General features: G+C 41.8%; 1 pseudogene; it reads left to right on the top strand.

The window, feature by feature from the left end:
- Positions 1-10,112: 10,112 nt before the first annotated feature.
- Positions 10,113-10,224, top strand: LOC143379743 (U6atac minor spliceosomal RNA; annotated as a pseudogene).
- The last annotated feature ends 807 nt before the right edge of the window (positions 10,225-11,031 follow it).

The raw sequence follows: 11,031 nt of genomic DNA, 5'->3' as shown, positions 1-11,031 counted from the left end.
TGACTGGATTCAGTCAGATCTTGCTAACTTCCTGGCTCAAAGTCAGACTTTGAAAGCTGACTGACATGAACCAGCAAAGCCAATGATTCTGATACTTGGCCAGAGCTGGGTCTCCTCCAGAATGAACTTGCTCAAAATCTGCACCCAAGGTGAACATCCATCTTGGAAGGGCTGTTGAGTAAACATGCTTTTTACCAAAAGCTATGCATTTTTTTTTTACTTTGGTTTTATAAACAAGGTCAGTAATCACCGAGGTCTAGCTGAACTCTTAGGTGAAGTTATGAATGTGTATTTTCTGATGGGCAAAATGTTGCAATTTGTTTTTTGCACACTTTGGCTTGAAGTAGAGAATTAAAACAATTTCCCACATAACCTGTATCATCACCTTCCCTAATAAATCCTTTTTATGCTGAAACTACAGGTAGGCTGAGACAAAGAGAAGGGGACTTGACATCTCATGGCAGAATGTACGCAGGATTTAGGAAGCTATGTGGATACTGGCTCTCTGAGAGTAGCTGAGAGTGAGGGGACCAATCAGAAACCTAAGCTTGGTTCGGTGGTATTTCTAGGTATTTCTAAGCTTGGTCAGCTGAATGCAGTAGACTTGAATTTCTACCACCTTGGAAGGATTAACATCCACTTCTCCATGCCTAACTACTTTAGGCAGGTCAGGGCCTTGGGTGAGTAGCTGGCATTGCAGGGCAACCCTCAAATGAAGGTGGTACCCAGACTCTCTCCTCTCACTTAGTGAGAGTCTCCTTGGAGTCCCCAGAGAAGAGGAAAATGCCTGTTTGAAGAGAGAGGTTCCAATGACCTCCAGGATCTCGGAGCAGTTGCCAAGCTTTCTGTCAGTGAGATTTAAAAGCCATTTACTTGTGTTTATTTTATATTTAATGAGTTGGTTAATGCCAAAGGCAAAACTGATGTCCCATTTATTTTGGATACTGAACATTTGCACACAATTCCACTTAAAATACAGGATCAGGAATGTAGGCCATCACAAACCCTGAGAAAGAGCTTACAATAGCAGGTGATGGACATTTGAGGTCAGGTCAAAATATCCACCCTCGATGGATGGACTTTGCATCCTGTGAGGCAACTTTATGGGGCAATCACTGCAGAGAGTCACAACCCCCGCCCCACAAGCTGGAGATCTTAAAAAGAACATGTGGGAAAGACACTGGGTGGGATGCTTTAGAGGCTCACTTTCATGCCATTCCTTAGAAAAAGTTAGAAACTTGCAACCAGGAGATCAAAGTAGTTTTTTTTTTTTTTTTTTTTTTTTTTTTTTTATGCTGGGGACTGAATTCAGAGCCTCACACATGCTAGGCAAGTGCTCTACCGCTGAGCTGCACCTCCAGCCCCCTAGTAGCAACTTAGGCACAGGATAGGCAAAACAAAACAAAACAAACAAACAAAAAAAAACCCAAACCAAAAACAAGAAAAAGCAAGGTGTGCCTGATGGAAATCAGGCAGAGAAACACCCTTTCCCTCCTCTCCTACTGATAACTGGGCAGAGTGAGAAGATGAGCTTGTGGGAAGGCTGCCAATTTGGTGAAAGTCTGTGTGGGTGGTCAGGTGAGCTAGACTAGCCAAATGTGACTTTAGGAAACCATCTGTGAGGCTGCCATCAACAGGGATGGCAGGCTGCTGCTTCAGGCAGGTGCCCCCAGAATTTCAAGTCAAGAGTGTGACAAATTAAAGTAATCCAAGATGGCAGAAAATAGATACAGAGATGCTCTTCAACTTACGAGAGGGTTACAACCAGATAAGACCACACTGTAAGTAGAAAATACTGTAAGTAAAAAGTGCATTTAATACAGCTCACCTACTGAACATCCTGGCTTAGCAGCACAGAGCACTGTGACATTGGTTGTCATGGAGGACTGGGAGTTGTGGGCGGAGGCAGGATCAGACCACGTGTTGCCAGCCCAGGATAAGATCAAAATTCAACAGTGTCTACTGAATGCCCATCATTTTGTCATCATCAACAAGTCAAAAAAAATCATAAATGGAGACATTGTTAAGTCAGAGGCCATCTGTGCTACAGTCTGTTGAAAGTGACCAGATTGGCTCTCGACCTTGATTCCAGCTCTGATAAGAGTGTTGTCAGTACCACAGCTGAACACTGCATTTCCCAAAGTTGTGTTGGTCTGTGGAATTCTGACTATTTGCCTGGAGGGATGTTCCTAACAAATAATTCCATGGGCCAATAAGTTTGGGAAGTTCAGCATGACTCACTCCTCTTAAAGACAGAACAGCCTGTTGAAGGCTCTAAAGAGACCTGCACAAAGACGACTGTTTGTGTATAATTCTTCCCTACCCTCGAATCTCTTTTTGACTATCTTCTGAGAAAGGCTTCTCTGACTCTAGAAGGAGCACCAGCCAGGAGCCAGGAATCCCAGTGCCTTCATGGGAAGATTGGAGGAGTTGGAGGAGGGCAGTTTTGGAATGCTCCCTCTTGTCTTCCCTGACCAGGGCACAAGGATGGGAAGTATTTTAGATCAGCTCTCCAATTGTGGGCTTTAGGAAAAATCATTCCCTTTGCTTGGGCTCATTTTCCAAGCCAGCATGCATGGCTGACAGGGTGAGAGAGGAACCCAGGTTCTCAGCAGTCCTGGCCTAACAACAATGCTCGGTGAGGAGCATGCTCCTGGATGCTTCATGCACCAGAGAGCTGCCTGCTAGCTTTACTTTTCTGTTGTAATGCCTCTCAGCTAGAGTTACTTCTCACTCTCCAAAGCAAAATTACCTCAAGGGTCCTTGGGTTTGAACCATTCACATATATGCTCTTTAAAGTGTGCTCTCATATCAGCAAAAACCAACATTGTTTGTTCCTACCACTTTTCCCAGACCTGGACCAGTAAGTTGTGATAGCATCTTAAATTACACAATTTTAAGTAAGAGGAAGAATCTGTCTTGGTACCACAATGTTCTTGGAATTGTCTGCTCTGACTGCACTTTCTTCAGAGGAAGAAATCCAGGCCATAGCTTTGACTATAACCTTACGGTCCCTCAAAACACAGCTGACGGGGGCCCAATGTGGCTCTCATGCTCTGTGGCCATGTTCAGAGACAGAAGCTGCCCTAATCACATTATTTGTCTTCCTGGACAGCCTGTAGGTATATGTTAAGTAACAACAGCGGCTGAGAAGTGTCTTCCCATTCACCTTCTCCCAAGGCCATATTTGATGGGTGGATCAAGTTCACTCATGTTCGGCTCCTGACTAATTTAATGCATTCATTTTTGGTGGTCCTCAGTCACACTCTCTTACCTTCTCAGAACACTCTAGACTGTTCTCCTATCTATCTCCCTCATGAAACTCACAGCCCCTGGTTCTTTCCCTTCATTCTTTTATGCTCTTCACCAGTTCCTGACTTGTGTCTATCATAGTCCAGTCCAGATGAAGTCCAGTTCGATCTACATCAAATCTCACATCGATTGATCTCCCTCTTTCAGGTTTCCTGAGAGTACTACAAATAAAGTATTGTCATAATTATTTCCACTTAATATTTTTACACCTAATAAAGAGATTGAGTCTATGGGGGCTAGGGGAGGGGCACCTTCCAGATGACTCGTCCAGCAATTAAAGCGGCTTATTAGTCGGAGGCCTGGGATGGCTGAGGACAGATGGAGAGCTCTTCTTTGCAAGCAGCTCTGGTTAACATCAACTGGGAAAGCTCTTTGTAAACACATGAATAATTGATCGTCTAGTGCTCACATAGCTACCGCGGATCTGAACCCGTATGACTCATTTGCGAGCCATTCCTGTCGTCTGGATGCCATAACATTGGAGGAATGATGATAGTTTCTTGGAGGTTCTTCTGTGGCCAGAGTTGCCAAGACCAAGGCTGTAATGGTTTGTTATGATGACCTTTGTTATTCCATCAGACTCAATTGCTTTAAAAAATGATGTGTGCATACTTTAGGAACGTTTTTACCCTTTACGTTGACCTGACATCATAGTTTATATTACAAAATGTATTAATGACAGAGGAGTGTTTTCATGTCCCAAGGACAAGTTTTAACAACCATAATCTGCCCTTAGTCATCATAAATATAAATGTATTGGTCAAACAGATCTCGTTAATGTGGCCAAGATAAATGCAAGTCTATATTTTAAGGCAGTTGAAGTCCTAGAGAAGATATTTGGAGCTTTTTGTGGGGGCTAAGAGATCTTGTATATGTGCTATCAAAAGACAAGAGAAAATTAAAATGTTCCTCTCTCGGGTTTTGAGCTCGACAGATATAAACGTCTCAAGGATGTTGAGTAGATTGTTCACATAGTTTTCTGGACACCATTAATGCCTGATGGGGTGAATCTTAGTTCTTAAAGCTATATTCTTCTCATCATGCTCACGGGGTTTTGAAAAGAAAACAGATTTCCAGGCTTAGCAGTGTGCAGCCCAACCCACATTTTTCTAAATGACACTGTGCCTTAAAATTTTAATTATATTATCCTCCCACCCCCAATATCTTGCTTCCTGTGGATTGAGTCCCTTTTCTGTGTTCTGTGCATGTGCGTCTGACCTTTTGTGTCGATCCAGTTGGCGAGCCACATGGCAGCAGGCAGTGTTTCAGGCCTGATCATCCGCAGGACAGGGTGGATATTTTATTTTCCTCTTTGTTACACCACACTGAGAAGTGATGGTCTTTATTAGTGGTGTCCACAATTTTAAATTTCTTAGGCAGAAAATAAATCCTGTTTGAAAAACTTTTTAATTGTGTTTTTATTTTGAACTGCCAAAATATATTTAAGGCAGTCGTGTCTTAAGTGTTGGTTTCTGAGAAAGTAGAGTGCTCACAACGGTGAGTTCATCTCTCCACACATGGTAAACAAGATGCCTTAATTAATTTCTCCAGGGATTAGGTCACTTGGTTATAAATGATCAGCTCTCCAGTTAAAACCATTTGCCTTTAGAAGAGTCCTCCAAGGGAGATCTTCCAATTCTGAACCTGTTATAGCTTTTGGGAATAACACTGGTCTTTAGGAACATGATTTTTCCTAAATTACTTCTCTGGGAATGGGAATTAGATTATTCTCTAAATTGTGCTTTGATGATCTCCTATGCTGTTCAAACTTTTGATAGTTTAAATTAAAAGTGAGTCACAGAGTCCCGTGTTCATAGCAGCATTATTCACAGTGGTGAGAAGACAGACCCACCCATGTCCATTGACAGATGAAGGATTAAACAAAGTGTGGCCTTTGCACACAAGGGAATATCATTCAGCTTTAAAAAAGAAGAGAATTCTGGCACATGGATGAATACTGAAGATTATGCTAAGTAAAATAAACCAGACACTCAAAGATAAATAGCTCACCATCACACTTATGTGGGATAATTAGGGTAGTCAAACTCATGGAAACAGAGAGTACAAGGGTAGTTTTCAGAGGTTAGGGGAATAGGGAGTGGGGTGTCATTGTTTCATGGGGACAGAGTTTCAGTTTTACAAGATGAAAAGAGTTCTAGAGATTGGTTGCACAATGATGTGAACGTACTTAACATTATGAACTGTGTACTCGAAAACGGTTATGGTGGTAAATTTTTAAGTGTATCTTACCACAATTTTAAAAATAATAATAAAGGAGAAGAAAATGAAACACATGAGAGACTTGGAGCTGAATTACTCTGAACCCTAAGGCCGATTCCAGGAAAGACATCCTACGTGGTTACCACAGAAAGAGCCCCAGCCCCTCCCTTACCCAGGCTGTTAAGAAATTTTGCTGAGATTAAAGAGAATAGAAATTGAAATTGAGTGTCTTTGAAACTGTACCTGGATTGAGAGTGGAGATGTTTCACTTCAGATTTTAATTTCTTGTATTAACTTTTCTGAACTTATTTTAATTAGTAAGGAGGGGTCTCAGACTCCCTTGGTAATGGATGTTGATGGGGGGTTTGTGTTATTGTTTGGCACTGGGCTGCTGGAGTGCCTTTGTGATATCCTTTGATTTTACTGGATAACCTCTGGTAGGTTACTTTGGTCAACGTGGTGGGAAGTAACTTGGGGTGGAAAACAGAAGAGGTTCTCTGTTTTCTGCCATAACTACAGAAAGGCCTTAAAGAATATATTGAACTGTAGGGTACTCATTTCAGAAACAGGGGGCCCAAACCCACTCTGTCTGTCCAGGATGGTCAACAGCGGAGAAGTACCTGCTGTTGGGGTGGGAGCTGAACACCCTTTCTGAGGAGCCACCACCATTTTGGCCTCACTGTGGGCATAATGGCTAAGCACAGTGGATTCACAGCATTAAAGATTGAGGAATTCTGGAGCAAAGCTGATAACCTCCCTATGAGCTGCCTCAGTATTATCATCACATTATCCCTCATGTATCTGAATGAAGGGACATTACTTAGTCTTGGGCTCCTCACATTCTCCTCTTCATGGGAGGTCAGATTGGTAAATGTGGGAGCAGCAAATTTAAGCTGTGCTTTCTATTCCCCTTTCTCCTTTGGCTCTGCTTGACTTCAGGGTGCTGGGATTCTGGTCCCTTTGGTCCAAGTGGTGATTTTGACTGCAAAGACCCCATCCTGACTGGGAGAGGACTGCCATTGTCCAGTGTTGCCTAAGGTTGGTGGATAAAGTTGATACTGAAATTGGTATTAAAAATTCATTGTTTTTGTACTTCTCAATCATATCCTAATAAAACCTTAGCTTTTTATTAATAATAAAGAAGATATTTCAATCTCAAAACCAAAACACCACCATCACCACTGAAAACCCCAAGCAAAATCCAATATGACTACATTCTAATTATCCCTTGCATTTGTAAAGTACCCTGAAGTCTGCAGAGCCCTGTCACCCACCATGTGCCATTTGATCTTCCTGGCAGTCCAGTGAGTGAGGTGGGAGGTCAGTCTTTGGTAGCTGCTTCAGTATTATACTCACACCTCTCCTAATGCATGACTCACATCTGTGAGTACAATAGGTAAGGAGCTAGAATTAGAGCTCAAAGATTTTGTCTTTGGACAATGAGTTGCTAAAACAAATTGGCATGAATTTGTTTGAAGGGTGGAGGTATCTTCAACTGGAAACTGGTTGGATCCCACAATCTTACTTTGAAAAGTTTTTTTTTTTCAATGTAATAAAAGGGACTACAGACTGATATAAATTTTAACTGAATTCGAATCACCTGAGAACCTTGTTTAAAGTAGATATTCCCTTATCTGGCTCCCAAATATCTCCAATTGGTGGGTCTGCAGTGGGACCTATCAATTATCTTTTTTTGAATTTTCCTTTTTATAAGGACCCAAATTGTTCTAAACTCTTACCCTATTTTCTAGATCCCAGGTTCCCGCTCTCCCCGCCTAATCACCCCACATCAATGTAGGCATTCTCCATAATGGTGTGTAAACAATACACCAGAGTGACAGATTCTGGCTTTCTGAGAACAGTGGGCCACATTTTCTGAAAATCCATCATGGCCAAGTACGGATGTGCCCATTTTAGGTGATGAGCTCATACCAGTCCGAACACACCTCCCCTAGACCTCTGGGGACCACAGTGCCCACCTTTGGATGCCATTGAACACCATCTGTATCCAGAAAGACAGGCAAACTCTGAAGGCACCATTCCTACAACCTGGTTAGTTGCACAGGAGTTAGCTATGACATCTTTAACTAGCCCTGGTTAACCTAGCCAGCAGGGCAATGCTTGGGGCTTAACATTTATATACAAACTGGGTAATAAATGCCTGTATGTGTGCACATCTGTGGGGGGTAATGCACGAGAAAGTATATTTTGTAAGAATATTTAAAAAAAATCTCTTAGTGCCTTTTAATGAATCAATAAATAAGAAGGTGGCTCACAATACAGCACTGACAATTTGGAAAGCATTGGAGACAGTTCCATGGTCTTGCTTTTTCTTTTTCTTTTTTTTTTTTTAGAAGACAAGGTAAGGCTTAAGAACATTGGTGAACAATTGCCACCTTCCCTGAGAGCTCAGGGAGGGGCTGCCTGCCACCTGCTTGCCGGCCTCTTTCCACCTCCCAGCCTAAGCTTCAGAGGAAGCTCTTTTCATGCAAATTGGAAAAGATGAATTTCAAGCTTCATCAAGAGCATGAAAACCTTTAATCCTTCTTGAAAATAACCTGCCTCTCAGGAATCTTAGGTCCCAAAGAATTATAAAGCTTTTCCTTGGGCTGTGGAATGGCGGGATTATCAACTATGATTACTTAAGTCTCTGAATAGAAGGATGTAATAAATCTGAAAGTATTTGTTCTGGTTTGTGACTAAGCAAACCTGTATAATATTAAATCAAATGTTGTTATAAACATATATAATGGCACATTTTTTTCCCCAACTTGGGGCACCGTGGCATCAAGCTTCTTAAAAAAAAAAAAAAAAAAAAATGTTTTTACATTCCTGGATACCAAGCCTGGTTTCTGCTAGGTTTTCTTTCTGAGCATGAATGTTAAATAAAAGTGCTTCTGTTCAGCTCTCTGTGTTTTCCCATAGAGTTCACAAAGCTGAGTAGAGCTGCTCTTATTCTTTGCCTGCCTTTCTGCAGAATAGAACTGAGACTTGGGCCGTGTGTGTCTGTGTATTCTGTGTTTTGTGTGTGTGTGTATGTGTGTGTGTCTACTGAGGGAAGAATGGTATTCTAGCACCCAGGACTAGTAGGGTTAGAAGAGATCTTAGACACAAGCCAGTTAACCAACCTCTTTGCTATCTGGATCATGTTTTCAAACTTGAGCTCCATGTGTGTGAGAGAGAATGTTGTAAACATCTTGCTACTGTTTGGATCTTGAATGTTCCGAAGTAATCCTAGTGGAAGGAAGTTGGGTCATTGGGGTAGTGCTGTTGAAGAGGATATGGGGACCTTGGCCCTTCTCTCTCTCTCTCTCTCTCTCTCTCTCTCTCTCTGTTTCCTGGCCACCATGAAGTGGACAGCTTCCTCCAACAACACTCCCACCACGATGTGCTCCCTGGCCACAGGCCCAAAAGCAACAGGTCACCTGACCATGGACTGAAACTTCCCAAACAGGGAGTCAAAAAAATCCTGTCCTTTCTTCAAGCTGATCTATCTCAGGTATTTTGATGGAGAGCTAACACAGAGCTGGAAGCTAGAGAGAATTTTGAAAGAATAGTGAATTCATCCCTTTCCTTCTCTCCTCTTCCTATCTGAGTCCTCAAGAAAAAGGACATTTCCCCTCCTTTTACAGATTCCCTGAGGGAGAGAGAGTTTTCATGGTGCCTTATTGAGCACCAGGTAGCCCAAGAGAAGCTGTGCTAGCTGTGTCAGTGGAGTGACCATAAAGAGAAGCAAATGTTTGACCATTCTGGATTTATTTTCCACAAGGCTCTGGTTCCACTAGTCACAAAGAAAGGACTAACTATGGCCACTAAAACTGCCAGAGCTGCTCCCCTGGTTCCCTGTGAGTCCAGTGTCTGTGTTGGTCTCTGCAACCTCCAGCTTTGCTAGAAAATTGCTGATGGGGCAGAAGGATTTCCAGGCCACAGGACAACCCTGCAGCTGTTCTCAGAGATCACTCCACATGGCCCTGTGTGCTGACACACAATCATGTCCCTTTGAAAAGTTACTCTTTGTCTCTGGGTGAGTGGCCATGTGGGACTTCAGTTTTTTACCCCAAAGTGGGAGGAAAAACCACTAAATGATGCACACAATGTGGGAAACACACTACCAAGATGCACGACATACCAAGAGCAAAAGGTGATAGCTTTTCTTGTATTGATGTTTGTGCAAAATTTTTGTGGCTATACTTTCCAAATATATTGCTTTTATAATTAAGACTATATATATTTATGTTCAAAAACAGAACTATAGCCTTGGAATCCACCTTTTAAAAAAGATGACTTAGCACATTGACAGCATTCTACAAACTGTTCAGAGCCACATGGTCATTAGCACATGTGTCCATTGGGCACTGGGAATGTATGAAATGTACAAAAGATTTCAAAGTTTTCGTATGAATGAAAGAGTATAAGATATCTCTGTCATCTTTTTTATAATAATTACATATTGAAATGATCATAGTTTGGATATATTAGATTAAATGAATTGTTAGAATTAACTTCATCTTTTTAATTATTAGAGTTAATTTCTACTTTTTTAATGTGATTACTAGGAAAAAATTAAGCTACATATGTGGGTATTTTATAAGAAAATGTTAGCATTTGCCTTACAAGGACAGAAGAGACCCTCAGGTCTGTACTACACACCTTTAGTTAAAGCCTTCCCCCTGCTTCCAATCCTGGTTTTGAGAATGGAATCAACTATGTGATGGGCACAAGGTTTCTTTTTGGAGTGATGGAAATGTTTTAGATAGTGGTATTGGTCACATAATATTGTGAATGTACAAAATGCTAATGTACTAATAGTAAGTTTGGTGTTATACCTATTTTACCACAATAAAAAAATTATACTTCTGTGCAATGCTTATTTAAGAGGTGGAAGGGGTAGTTTTGCTTAAAATAGTGTCTTCAGAAATGGGGGAAATGTGAAGACCCATGCTGGGATGAAGACTGCTGGAAAAGACTGGAAATGTTTTCTCTCCCTTTGGGGAAGATACTAACATATGTCTACACTTCCTGCCATCTTTGCAGTCCATCCCTGGAGGCCCTGGCTTCTTGTAGCTCCTAGCTCTTTACAATGCCTTTGTCTTGTTTATCTCATTTCAGTGTTCCTCCACGCTTGGCATTCTGCCCACTGCTGTGATTCTCACTAAGATAATCCTTTTCCTAAAATCCCTCGAAGTTCATGTGGTTTTAGGAGTTAGTGAGTGATGTTGACTGTTGAAAATAAGTAGAACCCACATCAGGCTCCATGAGGCTCCCCCTACCCTACCACCCAGGACACTGTTGATTAAGGAAAACCAGTCTTTCTGTGCACTTCTGGAACCCGGCTTCTTAAAACTAAACTCCATGAGGCAGAGCTGATGCATCAGGATCCTTACTCTGGGTGGGGAGGGATGGCAAGTGACTGGGTTGGAGTGTAGGAAAGGGATTCTGAGTGTGGGAAAGATTCTGTTATTAAGCTGAGTGCCAATTGACCTGAGCACATCTGCTTTG

This window comes from Callospermophilus lateralis, chromosome 13 (genome assembly GCF_048772815.1).
Source record: "Callospermophilus lateralis isolate mCalLat2 chromosome 13, mCalLat2.hap1, whole genome shotgun sequence".
NCBI classification, from domain to species: Eukaryota; Metazoa; Chordata; class Mammalia; order Rodentia; family Sciuridae; genus Callospermophilus; species Callospermophilus lateralis.
The sequence above is the reverse complement of the archived record's forward strand: the minus strand, read 5'-3'. Positions and strand labels throughout refer to the sequence as shown.